The sequence below is a fragment of the Pinus tabuliformis genome, chromosome 8, assembly GCF_031772625.1.
Source record: "Pinus tabuliformis cultivar Carrire ecotype Pingquan chromosome 8, CPIR1, whole genome shotgun sequence".
In the NCBI taxonomy this organism is placed as follows: domain Eukaryota; kingdom Viridiplantae; phylum Streptophyta; class Pinopsida; order Pinales; family Pinaceae; genus Pinus; species Pinus tabuliformis.
This window is the reverse complement of record NC_142294.1, coordinates 437,718,635-437,744,017: the sequence shown is the minus strand read 5'-3', so window position 1 is coordinate 437,744,017 and position 25,383 is coordinate 437,718,635. Positions and strand designations below refer to the sequence as shown.

Sequence of the window (25,383 nt, the reverse complement as noted above, 5' to 3'; positions counted from 1 at the left end):
AACAGTACAGGCAACATGGTTTCCAAGAGAGCTAAATCAAAGGATACTATAGAGAGAAGCACTGGAGATGTAGTTGAACAAGTTTCAATGAACTTGTTAATCTATGTAGACACATAATTGTTCATAGAGAAGAACATGAAGATAACATGGCAGGAAATTAAGGACATATTTGCAGGCAGTTTCAAGGAATATTTGGAAGATTGACAGGTCTATGTCAACATCCACAAGTTAGGCTTGTACAGGGTTGCATGCAAGTACCCCACCTTCCCATGTGTGGACATCATTCACTGGATTGTCTCACATACCGATCCTGAGATGATGACATTGAGCAGTGCCAGTGGAACACAACTTGCTACCTTCAAGATGGAAAACTATCATTAGATGTATCACTTACCACAGCCGGTGAACTGCATGGATGCACTCTTCTATACTCCCAACAACAATGTGAACACTAGAGACATCATGAAGCGTTGGGTAAAAGAGCCATCGAAGTTTAGGTCGAAACCCAATCAGGTCTACAAGACTAAGTCACTCAGGAAGGCCTGCCAATTATTGATCATCTTTGCATGTTGCTTGTAAAATCAAGAGAGTACGAAGATCTTTCCACAAAATTGGGTGGTTGTGTTGGATCAGTTGGAAAATGAAGGAAGGCCATTCAACTGGTCGGACATGTTGGCTCTTCAGTTGAAAGTGCATGTGACTAATGCCTAGAATCTGCCTAATGATGAGGAAACTTGATTCTATATGTCCACATACCTGCTTGATGCAATTTGTGCCCAGTAGCAGATTTGTGGCATGGGTTGGACATGGACACCATAAGATGATGTTGTGAACATCTATTGTAAGTTTCTTTCTAAGTGCAGTTACCGAGGAGTCATGGCGAGGCTATCTGACCACTTCATCACCTCGGTTTACAAGATGATCTTTGAGTAGGATCCACTTTGCATGTCCCAAGAAGTGATGCAGGCATTACTTAACATTGCAGATTGTAATGCCTCACCCATTGGCACCTTCATTAGGATGATTGGTGGAGAGAAGCCTCTGCATGTGCTACCAAGGTTTGCCATGCATAAGTTGGTCATGCAAGAGGTTGTGTATCACATCTCCACATGGTTATCAACAGGACTGCACAGGAGGAAGAAGGAACCATGGCTTGCTCTTCCTTTACGGATTGGATTGTACGAGATCTAGAGCTTGAAGGATGTGGATGCCAAAGCCAACGACTTGAAGAAGTTTGAGTTCGGAACCAAGAGTTTCAATATGTATGATCCCGACTGCATATGAAAGAACCATTGTGCAAAGGTGTATTATCCATGGATCCATGGGGAAAGTCATCGGCCAGAGGAAGACCCTTGAAGGTATTTCTACAACTCCTCTAGGCTTAATGAACCGGTCAACATGGTTTTAGAATGGAAATCAGCTCTGTAGGCAGTAGCACCACGATAAGCAACAACAACAACAATAGTGAGCAGCACACTGGTGCAGGACAAAGGAAAGAGGAATATTTCCGAGAACCCAAAGGCCAAGAAAAGCTACTATTTCAGATAATATCCTCTTGTTGAGAAATTAACGTTGGAAATAAAGGCATAGAGGCGACAATGCGAAAGGAGTGTAGAATGAATGAAGAGAGAGAAGTAAAGCTTGGAGGATGTAGAGAGAAATTTGTAGGAGACAGAAAAGAAGTTGAAAGAAGAATAGGAGCTAAGGAGGACAGAAAGGGAAGAGAAGTAGAAAAAAGAACAAAAGGAAAGGCAAGGTGTAGTGACAGAACATGGTGTGCCTATACAGGTTGAGGAGTCAGAGAAGCCAGTAGATGAAGAAGAGGGTGAGCAGGTGCAGGTTTGGGAACTTTCTCAACACATTGAGCAGATGGTTGAAGAAATGGACATGGATTTGGAACAAGAGCCACTAGACCAAGACACCGACCTCATGCTAAGAACATCCAAGATCACCTCACAGTCTCCGCCACCTCTAGAATTAGAACCAGTTCTTGATGATGATCAGTGATGGATGTGTATAATCTGTCATTTGATGAGTCATAGAAAAGAATTGTACATGCATGAAGAAAGAAGCTCCGTGATGATTATGCATCACTTGCACACATAGAGGAAAGGGTGATTATGTCATATGTTAAAAGACATCAAGCTACCATGGCTGATGCTTCTAAGGCTTATGCAGAAGCCATGAGTTCAACTGTCAAGTTCTTATTAGCAGAGAATGATCAAATGGAAGAGGACTTGCAGGAGGTTAGGTAGAGGATATAACAATTCATAGGATCCACTATGGTAGAGATGAGAAAAGCGATACTTGCTGAAGTATTGACTCTTGACACCACCATGTGGAAATTGTATGGCAGATTTGTCACCATGCATAAGGTGGTTGTCCATCTATATGGTTTTCAGTAGTAGTGCGCGAAGATAGCCCAAAATCTCAAAGACATCCACGCTACTATTACGCATGTACAGGAATGGACAATGAGGTACAAGGGAACCCCACTTTACTTGTAGAAGATAATGAAGCCGTAGGCAGAGCTAGACAAAGCACATATTTAGATGTTGATCTAGAATTATGAGCAGCTCCCTCTGCTCATCACCATCATTGAGGCTTCCTATGAAAGTTTGTTCAAGAGTTTGGATTTCATAGTGAGGACACATAGGATCCCTTCAATCGTAACACTCACTCAAGCCATGAAGAAGAACCAACTCCCGTTGGAGGTCGACAGGTACATAGAGCAATTGATGCGAGAGGCCACCAACGATGACTTGTAGCTGAGCACAGAAAACATGCAAAATTACATTGGTGGTCCAGCCACACTCAGGACAATGCTGAACATGCTTCAAGATGATTTGGACAGAGGTTACAAAACCATATACCCAGAAGCCATGGAGGCAAGAGTTTGTTTTGAGAAAGACATCACCAAATAGTACAGTGAAACAATAGTGCAGTACCAAGCTTAGTATCAATTCTTCACCGAAGACCATCAAGAGGATGTTTCCAAGTTGGTCTTTCCCAAAGACCCCAAGTGATGATGTTTGTCTTGTTAGGTTGACTCAAGCCTATTTTGTCCCACATGGGTATATGTGGAAATTGTATTATTATTTGTAAATATATTATAAGTGAAATTCCAAGTGTCTTTAGTGGAATGTGAACAATCACTATGTAATGTGAAGAGTCATGAGGGTAGTCAAAGAGTCAGAGGGAAATGTCAAGGGTCACCCCACCCTTTGTTATATATAAAACCTCATATGATGCAGGAGTGTCTCATATTTAATTTTTATGTAATTATTTTATTAAAGAATCTAGGATTTTCTAGAATTAGTGAGTCATTATAGAATTAGTTAGGAGATAGGGAAGTTAGGATAGAATCCTAAAATTGAGAGGATAACTCTCAACTTCCTCCAAATATCTAGCAGGAAGTTTCTCTAGAAGAGATACGAGAGACTTCTCTCCTCTAAATAAATAGTCATGTAATTGTTTGTAATGCTCATGTTTTGAGTGTGATTTAATTTAATGAAGTTTATATTGTTTTAAGTTTTAGCATTGCACCATCATATCTCATAGTACAGGATTTTGGGAGCCAAGCTTTTGGCTAGACATTGCTTAGAGAAGGATTAGAGAGTATTGTGACGAGCCTTGGCTTCTCCGCAACGTAGAGTGAGTACATCTCTTTGGATGAGCAGGTGGTGTTGATTGTAATGTTCCACTATTGGGGCTAGTGGCTGTCAATGGTGTATGTATGGATGGAGCTTTCACTTAATAATATAACTGAGCCAACACGTTTTCATGCATATGTTGTTATTGTAGTTCAACTATTCGAGTTACTTTAGAAATATATGTTATTTAACTTACGCATTTGTGCATGGACTATTTTGCATGCAATTGTATGAATCTTGTTGAAAATGCGTTGTTGTATTAACCATCACTTTGGATTGTGGACTATTCCGCTTCGAACTTGTGATGTCATTCCGCTCGTGTGTTCCTTTCAGGCTGTGTACTATTACAAGATTCTAAGGGACACACTTATTTTTCCCTTCTATGTGTTAGAACCCCCATGCATCTCACTTGACTTGCTGCAAGGTCACACACTTACTTCCGATAGAGTTATCATACTTACCTTTGCGTGCTATCACGGTCAAGGAACTACTTTACTACCCACTGTTGGGACTCCTACTCCAAATGGTCTGAAGTCTCGTTGGGACTTCTTACCAAGGAGATTCCTTGACATGTTGGCGAGGCCAACACTATCAACAGGTGTTATGAAACCAGCTCACAAAAAGACAGAAAAGATAGATGAACGCCTTAGAAATAAGCCTCTTCGAGGGGGAAACCTCATTTACATTACACAAATGAACAATTATTGGATGATACAAATGAAAAGACCTCCTTTCTATATATAGGAGTCTAAGGGGTCATAATATGATCAGAGCCAACATAACAATAATAATGTAAGCGCACAATAATAACAATAGTGGGCTTTTATGGGGCACAATAATAACGATATGGGGACTACATGGGCACAACAATATAATAAGGGGGTTGTACTAATAACAATAAGGGGTTACACTAGTAGTATAGGGACATAACATGCCCCTCTCCTTCAAAATGTGTTGTCCTCAACACTTGAGTAGTTCTTCATGCTTTGGTATAAAATTCTTGTCCTCCCATGTGGAATCTTCAGTTGGTAAGTTATTCCACTTGATGAGATACTTTGAAATTGATCGATTCCGTAGTTGTCGGGTTCTTGTTTTTGTGACTGCTCTAGGTTCCAATATGATTTTTACTTCCTCTTCAAGTTTTGGCAATATTGTTTGAATTGGGATCTTCTGCAACTTTTGAATGAGTGGCCACACTTAGTCGTCCTTCTTCCATTCATCCCTTGCTTCATTTATCCAATATGGTTGGATAATAGAAATAACACAAAACAATGCTTCCACATCCTCATCCTTTCTTGAGAATGCATCTGCAACAAAATTTTGCTTCCCTTTTCTATAGATGATGTCAAAGTCATAACCCAACATATTTGTGACCCATTTTTTCAGTTCATCTAAAGATAATATTTGTTCTAAAAAGTATTGAAGACTATCATGATCCATTTTTACCTTGAAGTGTCTTCCCATTGGGTAAGGTCGCCACTTTTTAAGTGCATGTAGTATTGCTAACATTTCCTTCTCATAAATAGCTTGCTTGAGATGTAGCCATAAAAATATCCAATTACCTACATCAAATTTTTTTTCACTATGATGTTGATCTACCTGTTGTTTCATTCAATTCTACACCAAAGTGGTGTTATCCTTTAAAAGTTGGAGAACTTGTTGTTGATGCTCGATGTGATCTTTCATTGCTTGAACCTTTTTCTTCTTGATATGTCCTTCTATCTTTAAAGTTTGAGGAGTGGTAACTTCTTCCAATGCTTTACAAGATATGGTCAGATTCATTTCTTGATGCTCGATGTCATCTTGCACTTCTTGAACATTTTTCTTCTTGATATGTCCTTCTATCTTGATAGTTTGAGGAGTGGTAATTCCGGCCAATGCATTACCAGATATGGTCAGATTCATTTCTTCTTTATTTGGGTTTGGTTCCTGGTGCATATCCTCTTCTTTTGATGTTTCTTGATCCTTTTCTTCCTCCTCTTCATAATCTATGTAAAATAATTTCTTCTCAACACACTTATGACCTTTAATGCATTTTCTATCACAATTGTAACAAAGCCCTTTTTCTCGTTTTTCTTCCAATTGTTGTGGTGTCACCCTTGTAGGTTGTGGAAGGCTAGGAGAAAAAACACTTCCATAATTATAGTCATGAGTGGTGGGATTCCTTATTTCCATAATTTCACTTTCAATTTTTCTTGCCCAGCTGAATTCCTTCTCTAATGAATCAGGTTCCCAAAGACGAACCTCATGTTGAATGTTATCCATTAAAGTACCTATGAAGACATCAATCATTTTCTTCTTTGAAATATCATTTACCCTTATATTCAATCTTTTAAAGTCCTCAATGTGCTCTGCCATTGAACCCTTTTGTTTGAGATTTATCATTTGGCTAAAGAAGGTGTTTCTCTTTGTATCCTCATAATGTGCTATCATTTCCTCCATGACCACGTGACAAGTGGTTTACGAGAACAAAGCCCTTTATACCATAAAAATTGATTTAGTTATAAATAATTAGATGCAATACATACCTTTTGTAACAGTGGTACACCATGTAGATCAAAATATTTCTCCATCTATAATATCCACTTTACAGGATCCTTGCCATCAAACTTCTTCATCTCGCTTTTTCTTAATTTTAGGAGCTCGATCTTGAAATGACTATAACTTTGTACTTTCGGATCTTTAAGTTATGAAATTGCGACCTGCAGTATCCCTCTGTGTCCTCTTTCCAATGCCACCAATCTGATCGAATTTAGATTCTCCAAGAAAGAGTTATGCACAATCTCCCAAGATGACCTAATTATATACCTTTTCAGAAGAGCGAACTTTTATGAAGTTCCACGTGTCACTGTTTTGACCTTAGGATTTGAAAAATATAGACAAGAAACTACAGTCCGTCCTCTTTCTATAACTTCTTAAAAATTTCAATTTGATGCTCAGAACAAAAGTTATGACTATTTTCCCCAGGTCACCTATTTGGAATGTAATTCAGGAGTCTGCAAAAAGGCAAACTTCCTCAGATCATATCTCCGCAAATATAGTGCAAAAATATCTAAATTTTGGACCCGAGATTTAGAAAAATTTCAACCCAAATGGGTTTTTTTTGTAGCGTCTGAAACGTCGCAAAAATAAAAGTTATAGTGAAAATTCCACGATGACCTGTTTGGAGCAGCGAAACCCTAGAATCTACAGCTCTGATACCAAATGTTATGAAACCAGCTCACAAAAAGATAGAAAAGATAGAGGAACACCTTAGAAATAAGCCTCTTCGAGGGGGCAACCTCCTTTACATTACAAAAATGAAGAATTCTTGGATGATACAAATGAAAATACCTCCTTTCTATATATAGGAATATAAGGGGTCATAATATAATCAGAGTCAACATAACAATAATAATGTAAGGGCACAATAATAACAATAGTGGGCTTTTATGGGGCACAATAATAACAATATGGGGACTACATGAGCACAACAATATAAGAAGGGGGTTGTACTAATAATAATAAGGGGTTACACTAGTAGTATAGGGACCTAACAACAGGCTTATTGGGATTGATTTATACTTTCCAAGTACTTGTTGCATAAGAGCCTCAAAACCTAACTGAGATGAGGTATTTGTGATTTAATGTGTGATGGGAAACTGTGAGAAGTAAGAGGAAAGGAATTAGTTGAGGGGTTTTCAAGTAGTGAAAGGTTTCTCTCATTTGATTACAAGCTAGCTCAGATGTATTCAAAGATTGTAGAGACCTTAGACTAAATGGGGAAGAAGAGTTCCCAAACTATTTTACATTTGTGAAAGAGAGTCTCCTTCACTCAACCAAATCTTTGAGTGATGATCATTCCCCTTGTGGTATCATAGCCTAGATCAAGGGTGGCTAGTTGTAAAAATATGATGTGCAATTGAGCCTATGCTTGGGTGGAAAATGGCTCATTCACAGTCAATTTTCCATGCCAATTTGGAAACTCACAAATTCAGGTAAATGTTTCTTATCTCATTACATGTTATATATGTATGTATAAATGGTGTTTACAGTTCTTGTGTTTAAGGGAATGAAATGTCTCTACTATGACCAAATCTTTTGAATGAATAAACTCAAATGGAACTACTCTCTAATTAGATTTTTATGATATGTCTATGTTATGGTAGGTAGATTTTTATGACATATCTATGTTATGGTAGATATCATGGATGGAAATCTTTGGTTACAATTGTAAGATCTAGCATGATGTAACTCATGGATAGGAAATCCATTTAAATGCATTTGCATGATAATTCCTAAGTTTATGTATGAGGAATTGAAATGTTGGATGAATGATAATCTATGGATAATGAAGCCAACCTATATATATTATTTAAGTGGCCTCTCCACACAAGTGTTAATAGTTGCATGCTACGTACATGTTGAAATTTGGAGTACAAAAATAAGGTGTTTGTATGGTTATGAATCATGTGAATTTCTACATGCATAAATGATTTGGTAGATCCAATTTGCCTTTGTTGAACTATAATGGTTTGGAATGTGGTAATGTGCATAAATGAATGGTGGATGTCCTACTATTGGGATGAGATGTTTAGCAAAGATAGTGATGCCAGTTGTAATGGTTAATAAGCCTGGGCCAATTACCTTTTGATTGACTTGAGGTCATTGGTGTGTCTGCTTTAAGGAATTATGGGTAGCTTGGACTGGTTTCCTTAGTTCACTGGAGCGAACTCATGGAGATTTCATTTATGGAAAAAAATGCTACTCTTATTTCATCTATATATGAAAGAGAGATGAAATCGTTTTGTGCTATCATGCTTTGTAAAAGATTCATTTGTGCAATTGAAACTTGAGAATGTTTAATTCAACTATGAATGTGTAGAATGGTGGATGTTGGAACCACCATAGGACCACATGTGGGTTGATTATGTAGTTTTATCTCTCTTTGGAAAGCAAGAAAACTAAAGTCAAATCTTAATTTCAAAAAAATGACAAAGTGAGCTTAGTCATCACAGAACATTTGAACCAAACTTGCATGTACTAATCTATGAAATTGATGACACCTTTCAAATCTTGAGTTCAAAGGATAACCAAGGGCTAGTAGTCCATAAGTGGAACCAGGCTTCATTTTAATGTATAGCCATTATGGGCAGCTTGATTGGTTGAGACAGCCTACTAAATATAATGGGGTTGGAATTAATTCTTAGGCTACTCTATTTTTCTTACTTATATATGTTGTTGTGGAATCAATACTTTTGAGTTTGAAATTTTTCCTTACTCCCATATCAAGAAAGCCAACAAAATGTGTGTGTGTGTGCGTAGGTTTATAATATTTATATATAATTCGGAATATTCTTAGGCTTGAATAACCTTACTAATGTATGAGTGGAGGCAATGACCATAGGAGCCCTCCTTACCCATGGTCATTGCCCTTACAAGCACTTGTGCTTGCCAGGCTATTCATGATGGAATGCAATGATGGATGGTGGCATTGGTTTTGTCATTGCAGTGAGTTTTTGGATGTGGCGTTACACCACCTATAGTTTTGAATGAGCTCTACTGGGTGGCTAGATAGGACCATTCCTATGATTTTGAATGGGCTCTACTTGGTGGCTAGATAAGACCATTCCTATGATTTTGAATGGGCTCTACTTGGTAGCTAGAAGGGACCGAATGGGTTCTACTTGATAGGTAGATGGAACTATTCCTATTCTCTCAAATTAAAATTGAGCCTTTTACTATGCGTGACATTTAGTGCTTTTTTTTAAATAATAGTATTTAAACTCGTTCTTATTTAAATAACTAACTTTGGAATATTTTAAAACTCTAATAAAAATAAGAAAAATTAACTATTTAACTTCAAGTTTTCTACATAGATTCACAACAATGGAGTTATGCTCCCAATGCTTTCGAAAGGGAATTTAGAAGAATTATAATAATTACAACAGAATCCTTCAAGTACATGTTAGGAAACCCCAAGGAACATTGTTGAATACTCCTCTGTGGAAGAGCAATATAATATGGTTTAGTTTAAAGAGGTTTCAAATTTGTTGGGAAAATAATAGAATTTTTTATAAGATTTTCACAAAATTTTATAAAAATTTTGGGAAATTTAAGTTATAATTGTTAAATTTAAAGATTTTGGAATTTAAAAATTTTAGTTACTACAGAGATTTTTGTTGATATTGATAAATCTATTTCCACCATTAAAAACAAGATTCAAACACTCTATTAAATTTATTTGTGAATTCAATTGATAACGCAATTACATATATTGCTGCAAAAACCCTTAATAAAGGCTGAGGGATTACATAAGAATTCTGCTGCGTAATTAGAGTTGTTGATTGAGAATTAAACTATTACATGTAATCATAGAAAACTAAGAACAAAGGTCTATTACCATGGAAATCTATGACAGAAAATACAAAAGCCCTGATCAAAGATTCAAACCAGCAGAATAGCAGATACTAGATGATGAGGAGGCCAACGCAATTATTGTGGGTCTGAGGATCATTCCTCAGGGCTTAACTTCTCTTCTTCAATTGGGGTCCCCGACCCCATCATCACTGGATGAGGTTTCAGAATTTTCTGCTCGGTTTCTTTCAGCCTCCCCTGCGTCTCCTTAAGCGTGTAATCGACAAGGGCGATGTTCGCGGTCATACGATTGATGATATCTTCGATCTTTCTTTCGATTCGATGAAGCTGAGAGAGGGGATCAGATTCCGAACAAGAGTTTCTCGTGCTGCTACTTCTGTTCATGATTGAATGCTCCAGAATCACAGAATGGACAACGGGAGAGGTCTGGCAGTGGAAAAACAGACAATGAGGAATTTGGCTTCAGTTTCTCGCACTTTACTGTGACTAATCTAATTCTCAAAGGCCAGATTTAGAGCAGATGGAGTGTCGAGAGGAAATGCTTTCGTAGATTTCATGGGCGAATGGGATGAGTCTCAATTCGATGGAGTGATACAAACGGGATGGTGTGTGATGCTGAAATATTTGCTGTCAGAATCATGATGGCTCTCCGGAGAGTGGCCTTACGCAACATAGTCGTTATGATGCGTATGTGTGAACTGCTCGGAATTATGATATCCGGTGCCGTTGGTAGGAAAATTTTCTGTGGGTCAAAATAAATCTTTTTTGTAATTTGATAATAAAATTGTTTGAATATGTGGCACTCAAAATTTTGAAGCTGTAATTTCAATTTACAAAAAAATTCCTCAGGGTTTTATCAAAATTATTTAGCAATTTTTATATTTATCTAGTTTTTGATAAAAGTGACAATGTTGTATTAAAAGAAATAAAATTCACTGGTCAGCGCTATGAAAGAAAGTCTGAACCAGGGGAGTCTAGCTCTCCAGAATGCTTTACATTTTTCATGCACATTACACATTAAATATAAAACATGGTTTTAGGGAAATTAGAACAACATCCTAAGAAATAGAAACTAATTCCTATCCTGAGGTTCCCTGAACCAACTCAACCTATTCTAGGATATTTTCCATTATCTTCAATACTCCCCCTTAATGGAGAATGGGTTCACAAATACGCCTAACATCTCTCTAAACATTTGAAACTTAACTTTTCCAAAAGGCTTAGTGAAAATGTCTGCAACATTATCACATGTATTACAATATTCCAAATGGATTTCTTTGGATTGCACTTTCTCCCTGACAAAGTGGAATTGTGTATCAATATGTTTAGTGTTTTTGTGAAACACCGGATTATTGGCAAGTTTGATTGAACTCTGATTGTCGCATCTGATTGTTGTTGTGTCTATCTTTGCTTCCCCAATATCCTGGAGAAGTCTCCGCAACCAAACTGCCTCACAAGTTGTTGCACACATGGGTTGATACTCTACGTCCGCTGAGGACAAGGAGACTGTGTTCTACTTCTTGTTGCTCCACGTGATCACCTTGGATCCAATGATGAATCTATAACCTCTTATAGATCTGCGATCATCTACATTTCCAGCCCAATCTGAGTCTGCAAATCCTGCCAGTCTAACATCAGAAGAGTTAGTGTAAATAATACTGTAATCTACAGTACCTTGTAGATACCTCAAAACACTTTTCGTTGCATTCCAATGGCTTTCAAGTGGCTTAGACATAAATTGGCTTAGCACACTGATTGCATAATCCAAATCAGGTCTGGTGGTGGTTAAGTAGATTAGACTCTCAACCCGCTGTTTGTAAAGTGTTGCATCCGTCGCTTTTGAGCCATTCTCACACTGCAATTTGATGTTTGTTATCGGGAAATTCAGTGTCCACTTGAAGCTGCTAGTCCCACTAACACTGGTAGCTATCTTAGAAACAAACAAACTAAAACTACTTTCGTTTTCCTTTATGAAAAGTAGATAAGAGTAGAATGAAGGACACCAACCTCAGTCTTGTGCTTGGTTCCTTGCTCGATTCCTCTCCCTTCTAACAGATCCTTGCTGCTTCTCCTTCGTCTACCCAACGTTGAAGAGCACTTGTGAAATCAAAGTAGCATAATACTATCGAAGAACAGAGATCTACAATCATAAACAATATAGGACCAGATGTATATTGACCACACAAATGCATATATCATCAAATATACAAGAATGTGGAGGAAAACTTGAATAGCTTTATTAATATCAAGAATAGCAAAGAGGATTACAACTAATTGTTCTGACCTAGCGTCATCCTCCAACATGAAAGCCCTTCTTTCACCTCATGAAAAGCTTAGATCACCTAACACTATGATATTCCCACAAGAAACCAACAACACTTCCTTACAAGATACAAAATTCCAGCCTCTGGATCTCTGGGATGAGGGATCCATATATAGATGATTATAGGGGGGTGAGTCAGCTTCTGGGATTTTGATTAGTGTCTTCGCTCTGATAGTGATGATTGTCTGTGCAGCAACAATGTACATTTGATGTTTTTATTTTCCTGAATATATCGCAGCCTGGATGGATGAAACTAGATCTGGGGTCTTCAAACTCATTCAATCTTCACTCGGAGTACAAGTCGATCCATGTGAAAGATGTTCTGGAGTCGAACATGGAAAGACATCGCTTGATTACCAGCCAATGATGTAAGCTGTTAACAGGCGCGAGAGGAATCACCGATAATGATGATGACCCTCAAGGTACTACAGTACAATTCGCGTGGTGTGAATAAGAGACTTGGCGTCGAACACCGCGCAAAATCTTTCGGTCGAAGGCCATTGATGTAAACCTGTCACCGGAAGTGAGAAATTTTCCATTGAGACATGCAAGCTTCAAAGCACTGAAAGGGTTGTTCCTAAGTCGACTTCTTGGATAATGAGCTGATGTCGACAAGAAGCGACCCGCCGTAGGAGGGCCTTAATGAATCCCACATCTATGACACGGAACAGAGTAAATGATTTTGGAGGTGAAAACGATCTGATGATATAGGGTTCAGAGTGGGGGTCATGAAAGAATGGAACATGAATGTATTGCAGTGGATGAGACACAGGTGAATTCTCTGAGCGACTTCTCTTGAACATACCGGCACACTGACATGGATTGGTAGCGTTAACCCCAAATATGGATGGTGTGATGGACCAATGGTGATATGACCAGTGAACGGAACAACTCAACCTGACTCAGATGCGGAGTGAAAGTGTCATGTTCAAGAGAGACTTGCTACCAATAAAGTTTCTTCAAGTTTTCTTCCCAATTTTTCCCCAGTCATTGCTGACCAGTACCCCTTTATTTTTGTCAAGCTTGAGAAGGATAACATATGCTTGTTCTATAATTTTCCCTTCAGGCAAACCCGTCGCTATATTTTAACGAGCCTAGTGACAATGAAACTCGTTCTTGTCTGTATGGACAAGTTTGTCGCTATTCAGTTTTAACGAGTTTAACGACAAAGATAACTCAGTCCTTTTCAATTTTAGAGAGTCTGAAAGGGACGTAAAGGAAACTCCAATAATCCTTTTTCGTTATATAATCCCTTAAGTCCGAAAAAGTATAAAATAATACGAAAGGGATGAATTTTTGGTAATTTTAACGAGCCGAACAAGACAAGCGCTCGATCTTTTTGTATAATAATTCCTCATGTCCAAAAAAGATTAAAATCTAGAGGAGGGATAGCACTTCCGGTCGCTTTAACGAGCTGGAGAGGCCAATTGCTCGGCAATCTTTTCATATTTTACGAGTCAGATGAAAAGAGCTTAAAGGAGACTTGTTTTTCAAGGAACAAGTGATAATTTCAGGTAGCAGCTGATTCCAGGTAAGGTTTGGAATTTTCCAATCACGGCAGTGTCACAAGGATGGTTAACAGGATCACTCTTTGCAGCTGTTCCTCAAAAGGGGTAAACAATCAAATGGAGGTGAATGATCGGCTAAAACAGAGTGGAGGTGATGGTAAGAACACGACCGGGGCTCAAAAGCTGATGATAATGCATTCACAATGGTTATTTACCAGAAATTGGTTCATTTTTTAATGAACTTAAACTCTGGGGGAAACATTTTCTCATTGCTTATGTTTAATTTTTAACGAGCTTGAACTCCACATAAAAACTGCTTGTGCCAGTCGTATAATAAGGATGTCTCATCGATAGGTTCAATTTTTAGGGAGCTCGCACCATTCGAAACTATACTCCGACACCTCTCACATGCAAGCTAGGAATGACCAACTATGCCCCTCTACTTAACTACCAAGATCACTACCAAGGCTAGGTAGGAAACTTTTCCCTTTACTTTGCCAGTGCCATGGTGGCCCCTGCAAAGATGAATGGTTGATTTGACCACTCACCCGACCGAGGTAGTTGAAGTCAGCGGAATCATAGAGTTAACATTAGTTGGTCGTTTCTCGCTTGCTCACAAGAGGTTTGCATGCCCCCAGGTATCGTGAAGTAGAGTTTCTAGGTTACCCCTCAATTTGCAGACAAAACGTTTGTTCTGTCGGGAAAGGTCTATCTTTTAACGGAGGTATCTTATCCGGTCTAATCCCCTATTCCTATACGGACAGGGATCAGACTAGTCATATATCCTTCACGGAAACCTACCCTATACCCAGAGTTTCCCTGTCGAAGCAGACCAGGGTGCATGCCCCCTGGGTTTCAGTCATGTCCTCCCGAATCACTCGCGCTCTTCAGGTGGATGAACTGGAGACTGATGAGACATTCCTTGCATGAAAATACCATTTAGGGATGGCATTTGACTATTTTCTATGTGTGAGCCGGGGAATGAAAGCTGGTCTATGAGCTGGACCACTCTGCCTTCATGCGAAAAACACATTACTCGAAAGAGTGAGGAGACAATAGCTCCCATGCAATAAATATAGTTACGCTTAAGGAGTAGATTGTAATCTAAAGGCCCTTGGACTACCATTATGTTTAGATGAACGGTTTTCCTTCTCAATGTTATGGGCACATTGGGAAGGATCCCTAATGGTCGACTAGTTCCTTTGTCAAAGCCTGTCAGATTTCTCATCTCAGGCATAAGCGATGGCGAACCAAGCGCTTTCCAAGCAGTTGAGGAAAGGATACTCACAGAAGCCCCTTCATCAATGATGGTACCGACCATGACCATTTTATATACTTGTGCAATGATGCGGAATGGTATACTAGTCGGTAGACGAGGTTTGCCTAGTAGATTCCAATCGAAGGAAATCACCAGTTTGCTACGAGGTGGGACCGAATAGACGGCCGGATATGACTCTGACGAACTTCCTTCCTGCGGTAAAGGAACGGGTAGATTGCCCCCATGTTCATCGGAGTCTGTGTTTACGAAAAGAATTTGAACGGTGTCGTTCTCATTCTCTTCGGTGATTGTGTCATCTGAAGATAGACCTTCCGAAGACAAGACCGGGTCGACTGCCGCCTCAACCTTTTGACTTTCATCTGGTATGGATTCAGCGGGTTTATCTTCAATGACAGATGCTTAGACCGACCACAATGGCGTGTCGGTCGGCTTTTCAACCAGTGACGGACTCGGCAAGAGTTTCTTATATCGAGGAGGAAGCCGTAGCGGTGAAGCCGGACAGTCATCCAAAACTCTTTTAACTTCGTCTAGGAAGGGACAACAGTGGATGGCGTGATCACCTTCACAGAGTTTACAAGGAAATTTACATTTTTTTTTTTTCCAAATGCTTCACTTTCACTAGTTGATGGTGTACTTTCAACATGGTCTTCAGAGGTTGATGACACCGGGTTGTGCAAACGAGGAGACCAGTCCCTTAAGATCTGAGGGATGCAGGGACAATCTCGGTGGTAGTGGTCTCCTTTGCAAATGACACATGGAGATTTAGGTTTGGATGGTGCAGTGTGTGGATTTTCACTAGATGATACCTGGTTACCCCTTTTCGCCTTTGGCTCCTTCTTCTTCTTCTCTTTCTTCTCCTTCCCCTTATTTTCCTTCTTAGTTACTTGATTTTTGGCCTTACCAGCTTTATCAAGCGAAGAGGAAGGAGGAGAGGGAGAATCGGATGAAGTAGAAGGTTTGGGGGTAACTTTAGTATCATCCAGTTGCTGACTTGATTGTTCAGGAATCACAGTGTTCTGAGCAATGGAGGTCGAGAAGAGCCATATTGGCAAGCTAATCGTCAATCCTGGAAGTGACAATGTGGCCATATGAGGTGCACCAACATCTCCCCAAGAGGAGAAAGGACTAGGATTTCCCCTAAGGGGAAATCCTTGGTTGGTGGACTCCATTTTCCTCAACCTAAGACCAACGTGGGAATGGTGATATTATTCTGATTAAAATAAATTTTAGACGCTTTTACACAACTTGTTTTTTCAATTTTTAAGAGTCGAGAAAAAACAAAAGATGACTCTAGTCGCCTTCAATTTTTAATGAGCCTGACGTGACAAGTGCTCAAATGGACCTTTTCCTTTAAGGAGTCTGAAGAGGAACGAAAGAGACTACTCTAGAAATCTAGACAGAGGGATTACCAAACCAATCGCAAAACTGCAAAATACTTTTTACGGTACGACAGTCAATCTTCCTGAATGTTATGTTCAGTGCATTGCGATCGATAGGGCAGTAGACACGGATTCCTATGGATAAAGGATATAGCCTATTGTGGTCTCTCAATATATACTCGACGGTACATGGGAGCACAAGTCTGTACTGGCACTTGTTGTCTCAAAGAGGAGGAATCACCCAACCAACAATAAAAGTGACAGTTACCAGACTTTACGACGCCGGAATACGTCTCTAGCCTAGACTTCTAGATGTTGTGCGTTAGGTTCCAAAGCATTTTTAGGTTCATTAAATTTATTTCACAGTTGATCTTTCTTAAGAAATTTGCCTTTCAGGTTCACCGCGTGATGTAGATGTACAATTCCTAAAATGCAATCTAAGATGATAAACAATCATTTAATCTTCTTTTTGCAATGAAAATCCTATATACTCGACGGTACGTGGGAGCACAAGTCTGTATTGGCACTTGTCGTCTCAAAGAGGAGGAATCACCCAACCAACAGTGAAAGCGACAGTTACCAGACTTTACGACGCCGGAATACGTCTCTAGCCTAGACTTCTAGATGTTGTGCGTTAGGTTCCAAAGCGTTTTTAGGTTCATTAAATTTATTTTACAGTTGATCTTTCTTAAGAAATTTGCCTTTCAGGTTCACCGCGTGATGTATATGTACAATTCCTAAAATGCAATCTAAGATGATAAACAATTGTTTAATCTTCTTTTTGCAATGAAAATCCTAGCTACTAAAGAAAGAGAGATGATATTTTTTTCAACATAGAGCAGAGAGCACACACTAGATGCACTGTCCTAAATCAAACCAACAAGCAGTCTAAATGCAAATGCACATGCATGTATTTGTTTTCAGCTTTCTTAATGTGTGAATGACAAGAAGAATGCTAAGTACAAATCTAAATTATCTTTTCAAAGCGATAGTACTAACAAATTTCTCTTCAAAAACGAAAGGAAGATAATAACTGCACTTTACTATTTTGAATTGAAAACTGCTTTCGACACTTGAAAAACTACTAATTCAAATCAAATACAAGAGTAACTGTATAATCGACCATTAAGAACAATAAAAAAAAATTCTTTGACTGAAAACAACACTTGTGATACTTTCAAATCAAAAGATGACAGTTCGACTATGCTACTACTTTGTAAAAGAGAATTGAAAATGGCGGAAAATACATAAAAACATTCACAGTTCTTTGCACAATGGAGGCGGAATGATGGAAAGGAAGGGGGTTTCCACAGTGGTATACTGATCATAGACAACAAAACTCCTGAATAGAGCTGAAGAGAGTGAACACAAAAACCAAAATCTGAGAGCAGAAGAGGTCTTGTCTGATCAGCGCACCTGTAACATAAGGAAAGTGCGATGCAGCGCACCTACTGCACATGAGAAGTGCGATGCATCTAGATTCCCAAGAGTAAAAGGTTCGATGGTCTAGGGACGAGACTTCAACTAGGTTTTGGGTCACAATTTGCAGCTCAGTTTAGGGATTTAGTCTAGGCAAGTGATGTACAGTAAATAGAAATCACAGGGGCTGATCTAATGAGGTTACTATAGCTACCACTAGGGAAATTAGAAAGTTTGCAAATCGATTGTTCAGTTTATAAACAAAACTCGGAGATAGACTGAAACAACATTGATCTACTTTGCACTTGCATAGCAAATGTAGTTCGAAGGCTAGCTGGTTTGACTTCAGGCTCCGTCTGTAAGTTTATAAAACAAACAAATATATACAAACAAACAATCTATTCGTTCCCCAGTGGAGTCGCCATTTTTTTATCGGGAAATCTAGTGTCCACTCGGAGCTGCTAGTCCCACTAACACGGGTAGCTATCTTAGAAACAAACAAACTAAAACTACTTTTGTTTTACTTTATGAGAAATAGATAAGAGTGGAATGAAGGGCACCAACCTCAGTCTTGCGCTTGGTTCCTTGCTTGATTCCTCTCCCTTCTGACAGATCCTTGTCGCTTTTCCTTTGTCTACCCAACTTCAAAGAGCACCTATGGAATCAAAGCAGCATAATACTATCGAAGAACAAGATCTACATTCATAAACAATATAGGACCAAATGTATATTTACCACACAAATGCATATATCATCAAACATACTAGAATGTGGAGGAAAACTTGAATAGCTTTATTAATATCAAGAATAGCAAAGAGGATTACAACCAATTGTTCTCACCTAGCGTCATCCTCCAACATGAAAGCCCTTCTTTCACCTCATGAAAAGCTTAGATCACCCAACACTATGATATTCCAACAAGAAACCAACAACACTTCCTTACAAGATACAAAATTCCAGCCTCTGGATCTCTGGGATGAGGGATCCATATATAGATGATTGCAGGGGGGTGAGTCAGCTTCTGGGATTTTGATTAGTGTCCTCTCTCTGATAGTTCTTGATTCCACTTGGAGATTGATGATCTCTTACTCATCCCTGGGCGAATTCAGAGAGGCAAGTGTCATACGAGAAGTTTCTGGAAGATTCTGTGATCATCCACCTCGCAAACTGTCTCTGCCATTTGTCCACTCTCGCCCATCGCACCCTTCATAAGGGCTTTTCAGTATGCATCACACTCTTAGCACTAAGCAACCTGTATGGTCCAGTTTTGACCAGTTCTGAGCAGTTTCCTATGGAGAACTTCTGGGAGATGATGCAATCAGTTGACCTTGTTCCTTTATGGTATGAAACAACACTTTTAGGGACTTAGGAGCCCTTGGTTTATGGACATGTTTGATTGGGGTTGCAGTGTCCAAAAATTCCTATAACAATGTTCCGCTGGAATGGTACCGCTGCAGGCTTACACTGATCTATCCTAAACTTTTCTAATAGGCCTTTGACATACTTTGCTTGGTACATAAATGTTTGACCTGAATCTCTCTCGATCTTAAGACCTAAACAGTATCTGAGTTCACCGAGGTGTTTCATTTCAAACACATGTGACATCTGTTGCTTGATTTCATCGATTAGATATGTAGCATCACTTGTAATGATCAAATCATTTACATACAACGAAATCAACACTACGCGTCCTTGTTCATCTTTCATGGTGTAGAGATTGGGGTCATTTTTACTTATATTATAGCCAGCTTGCAGAAAAAACGAATCAATCTTTTCATACCAAGACCTGGGAGCTTGTTTTAGTCCATAAAGTGTTTTCTTCAATCTATAGACTAAATGTTATTTTCATTTCTAGACAAACCCTTCTGGTTGCTCTAGATAAACCTCTTCTTTTAGTTCTCCATTCAAAAATGCAGACTTTACATCTAGTTGGTGCATCATCCAATGTTTCTTAGTAGCTAAAGCAATTAACATTCTAATAGTATTCAATTTAGCTACAAGGTGAAGGTTTCTTCATAGTCTATCCCTTCTTTTTGTGAGTATCCCTTTGCTACCAACCTAGCTTTTAGTTTTTCTATGGTTCCATCTACATTAATCTTCGGTTTATATAACCATTTACAACCTATGGTTTGCTTTCCACTAGGAAGTTGTTATGAAACCAGCTCAAGAAAAGATAGAAAAGATAGATCAACGCCTTAGAATTCAGCCTCTTCAAGGGGGCAACCTCCTTTACATTACATAAATGAACAATTATTGGATGATACAAATGACAAAACCTCCTTTCTATATATAGGAGTCTAAGGAGTCACAATATAATTCAGCCGACCTAACAATAATAATATAAAGCCACAAAAATAAAAATAGAGGGATTCTATGGGGCACATAAATAACAATATGGGGGTAATAGGGGCACAACAATATAAATAAGGGGTATAACTACAATAGTAATGGGGTAATCACTAGTATTATAGGGACCCAACATGCCCCTCTCCCTCAAAAAAGTGTTGTCCTCAACGCTTGAGTAGTTCTGGATACTTCTGCATAAAATTCTCATCCTCCCATGTGGAATCTTCAGCGGATAAGTTCTTCCACTTGATAAGATACTCTGAAATTGATCGATTTCGTAGCTGTCGAGTTCTTGTTTCTGTGACTGCTTCCGGTTCCAATATAATTTTTCCTTCCTCGTCAAGTTCTGGCAATATTGTTTGAATTGGGAGCTTGTCACCTATAACCTTCTTTAAACATGAAACATGGAAAACTGGGTGCAATCGAGAAGCTGCAGGAAGCTCCAATTTGTATGCCATAGTACCAATCTTTTGCAACACCTTGTACGGACCATAATACTTTGGTGATAATTTATTATCCTTCTTAGCTTGCTTTAGGGACATTTGCTTATATGGTTGTAGCCGTAGGAATACCCAATCACCTACATCAAAACTTCTTTCACTGCGATGTTGATCTGCCTGTTGTTTCATTCTATTTTGTGCCAACACGAGGTTATCCTTTAAGAGTTGGAGGACTTGTTGTTGATGTTCGATGTGATGTTCCACTGCCTGAACCTTAGAATTTTCTCTTAAATATGATGTGATGGATGGTGGTTGATACCCATAAAGTGCCATAAATGGGGTCATTTTTGTTGCTGTATGGAAGGAAGTGTTATACCACCATTCAGCCAGAGGCAACCATTTGACCCATTGTGTCTGTTTATCAGATACAAAGCAACGAAGATATCCTTCCAAACATTTGTTTACTATCTCAGTTTGCCCATCAGATTGAGGATGATAAGATGAGCTATGAGCTAACTGAGTACCAAGACAAGAAAATAATTCTGTCCAAAAATTTCCAGTGAAAATGGGATCTCTGTCACTTACAATAATCTTTGGGTTTCCATGTAGCTTTTGAATTGTTTCCATAAATGCAGTAGAAACTGTACTGGCTTTAAATGGATGTGATAATGCACAAAAGTGTGCATACTTGGTAAGTCTGTCAACTACCACCATGATGACACTCTTTCCCTCAGACTTGGGTAAACCTGTGATAAAATCCATTGAAACCTCCTCCCAACGTTGGCTTGGAATGGATAAAGGTTGTAATAGACCCGGTGTCTTAATTGTTTCAACTTTATTTTGTTGGCAAACCAAACATTCCGCCACAAACTTTTGAATATCTGATTTAAGGCCATCCCAAAAAAATTCCTTCTTAACCCTGTGGTAAGTTTTTAAAAATCCTGAGTGCCCTCCTAAGGGAGAAGTGTGCAATTCCATAAGAATTTTTTGTTTTAGCTGGGAATTCTTACAGAGGTATAAGCGATCTTTGTACCATAACGAATCATTTTTCCAGCTAAATGTATCAGAAGTACTGGAATCTTGTTGTAGCTTTCGAATAAGTGCCCACACTTCTTCGTCATTCTTCCATTCCTCCCTTGCTTCGTTTATCCAATCTGGTTGGATAATAGAAATGGCACACAACAATGCTTCCACATCCTCATCCTTTCTTGAGAGTGCATCTGCCACCACATTTTGCTTCCCTTTTTTGTAGATGATTTCAAAGTCATAACCCAACATCTTTGTGACCCACTTTTGTTGCTCTTCAGAGGATAATCTTTGTTCTAAAAAGTATTTAAGGCTATCATGATCCGTTTTTACCTTGAAGTGTCTTCCCATTAGGTAGGGTCGCCATTTCTTAAGTGCATGGAGTATTGCCAACATTTCCTTCTCATAAATAGCTTTGCTTAAAAACTTTCCCTTGATTGGACGACTTTCAAAAGCAATGGGTCTTTCATCTTGCATTAGAACAGCACCAATTCCATTTCCTGAAGCATCACATTCCACAATAAAGGTTTTTGTGAAGTCCGGTGTAGCTAAGACCGGTGCTTGGCACATTGCCTCTTTAAGATGTTCAAAGGCCTTTGTTGCTTCCGGAGTCCATGAAAATGAATCTTTCTTCAATAATGTTGTTAGAGGTGCTGCTATTCTCCCATAATTCTTAACAAACTTGCGATAATACCCTGTCAACCCAAAAAATCCTCGCAGATGCTTTATGGATGTGGGGATTTTCCATTCCTTAATGGCTTTAATTTTGCTAGGGTCTACCTTAACTCCTTCATGAGATACAATATGACCCAAATATTCCACCTCCTGGACTCCAAAGAAACATTTGGATCTTTTTGCATATAATTGTTTCTCCTCCAATAGTTGTAGCACCCTGTCAACATGTTCAACATGATCCTTCCAAGACTTGCTGTAGATTAGTATATCATCAAAAAATACTAACACAAATTTTCTAAGGAATGGTTTGAAAATTGAATTCATCAAACCTTGAAATGTTGAAGGTGCATTGGTAAGGCCAAAAGGCATGACCAAAAATTCATAATGACCCTCATGAGTTCTAAATGCTGTTTTCGGAATGTCTTCAATCTTCATTCTGATTTGATGATATCCCGAACGAAGATCCAACTTGGTGAAGTAAATTGATCCATGCAATTCATCCAGTAATTCATCAATGACAGGAATGGGGAACTTATCTTTAATAGTGAGCTTGTTGAGCTCCCTATAATTCGGACACATGCGCCATGATCCATCCTTCTTGTGCACCAATACTACTGGAGCTGAGAAAGAACTTTGACTCGGTTGAATTATACCAGCCTCTAGCATTTCTGCAACCATACGTTCAATTTCACTTTTTTGGACATAGGGATATCTGTACGGCCTGATGTTTGGAGGAACACTTCCTGGAATCAGATGAATAGCATGATCATGATCACGCATAGGTGGGAGACCTTTGGGAGTCTCAAATACCTTGGAATGATTGTCCAGGACTTTTTGGAGATCTGGAGAAATAGATGATTCCAATGTGGAAACATCTAGCGAACATAATTGTGCAATTACACCTCTTTGCTCCTTTTTTAGAAGCTTTGTCATGCCATTAGAGCTGATTATCTTTCCTGGTTTCCCTGCAATACCCCTTAATTCAACTTCCTTTCCTTCCGTAGAAAATTTGATGAAAAGTTCTTGAAAATTAAAAGCTATTGTACCCAAGGATTGTAGCCATTGGACTCCTAGTACAACATCAGCACCTCCCATTGGAATGGAAAGCATTGGGCTAGTCAATACATATTCTCCCATGGATAGCTTGATATTATGGCACTTTCCAGAGAAATTTATTGTTCCTCCATTTGCAATCATCACTTGACACTCTGGTGCTGGATATAGGAAGCAATTCAATTCTTTTGCTACCCTACAATGAATAAAATTGTGGGTGCTTCCTGAATCAATCAACACTATTACCTTTTTCTTCTTGATTTGTCCTTCTATCTTGATGGTTTGAGGAGTGGTAATTCCCGCCAATGCATTACAAGATATGGTCGGATTTATTTGTTCTTCATCTAGGCTTTGTTCCTGGAGTATATCCTCTTCTTTTGACCTTTCTTGCTCCTTTTCTTCTTCCTCTTCACAATCTATGTAGAATAATTTCTTCTCAGCACACTTATGACCTTTAGTGTATTTGCTATCACAATTGTAACAAAGCCCTTTTGCTCTTTTTTCTTCCAATTGTTGTGGTGTCAACCTTGTAGGTTGTGGAAGACTAGGGGCAACAACACTTCCGTCTTTATAGTTGTGAATGGTATGCTTCCTAGTTGCCATAATTTTGCTTTCCATTTTTCTTGCTAACCTGAATGCCTTCTCTAATGAATCAGGTTCCCAAAGGCGAACATCATGTTGGATATTATCCTTTAAAGACCCTATGAACACATCAATCCTATGCTCCTCTGGAATATCTTTTACCCTTATGTTCAATTTTTGGAACTCCTCAATGTGCTCCATTATTGAACCCTTTTGTTTGAGACTTATCAATTGGCTAAAAAAAGTGTTGCTTTTTGTATCCTCATAATGTGCTATCAATTCTTCCGTAAAAATTGCCCAAGTGATAAATTGTTTACGAGAACAAAGCCATTGATACCATACAAACTGATTTGGTTCCAAATATACAGTTGCCATACGTACCTTTTGTGCGTTTTGCACATTATTGAGATCGAAGAATTGCTCCATCTGTAATATCCATGTGGCGGGATCCTTGCCATCAAACTTCCTCATATCGATTTTTGGAATATGGTGATTCTTCGATCCAACATTAGTGTCTATGGAATCATGATTAACATTTCTTTTGTTCTCATCATGAGTTTCCTTTACTACCTTTTCACCATTAGTAAGTATTTCTTGTAGAAAATTTGTCAAATCTGTCTTCAAATCTGCCATGCCTGTCTTCAAAATTGTGTTCAAATCTATCTTCAAATTGTCCATTTTAGCTTCCATGCCATTCATCTTAGCTTCCACGCCATTTATCTTAGCTTTTGTTAACTTTTGTGAGCGTGACATTTGTTGCACTTGTTCTTGTAATTTTGATATATCATGTAGCATTTCTTCCTCTTCTTCATGAGTCATGCTAGAGCTTTCAGGTTCCTTACTAGGTGTTTGCATTTTCTTTCCTCGGGGCATCAGTTACCGATAATAATGCTCTACTATGCCCTTTGAATTCCTTCAAAATAAATTTTCAAACCAAGCTTAAGCAAAAATTTAAAAAAATCTACACACCTTTTTTCACTTTGTAGGAGCTTGATATTGCCTCTGATGTATCTCTGTACTTTCCAATCATATAGTTCTAAATTTGTGACCTTTAGTAGCTCTCTTTGTTCTCTTTCCAATGCCACCAGTCTGATCCAAATTGGATTTTCCAAGAAAGAGTTATACACAATCTACCAAGATGACCTGATTATAAACCTTTCCAGAATAGCGAACTTGTATGAAGTTCCACATGTACAATTTTCTATCTTTGGTTCTGAAAAAGATATACAAGAAACTACAGTCCGTCCTCTTTTTGTATCTTCTTACGAAATTTTAATCTGATTCCCATAGAGAAAGTTATGACGATTTTCCCCAGGTCACCTGTTTTGAATGTAATTCAGGAG

At 38.6% G+C, this 25,383-nt stretch overlaps 1 pseudogene; it reads left to right on the top strand.

The window, feature by feature from the left end:
* The first annotated feature begins 2,150 nt into the window (after window positions 1–2,150).
* Window positions 2,151–25,383, top strand: part of LOC149235932 (cellulose synthase-like protein E6 pseudogene) — a 57,711-nt pseudogene continuing 34,478 nt past the window's right edge.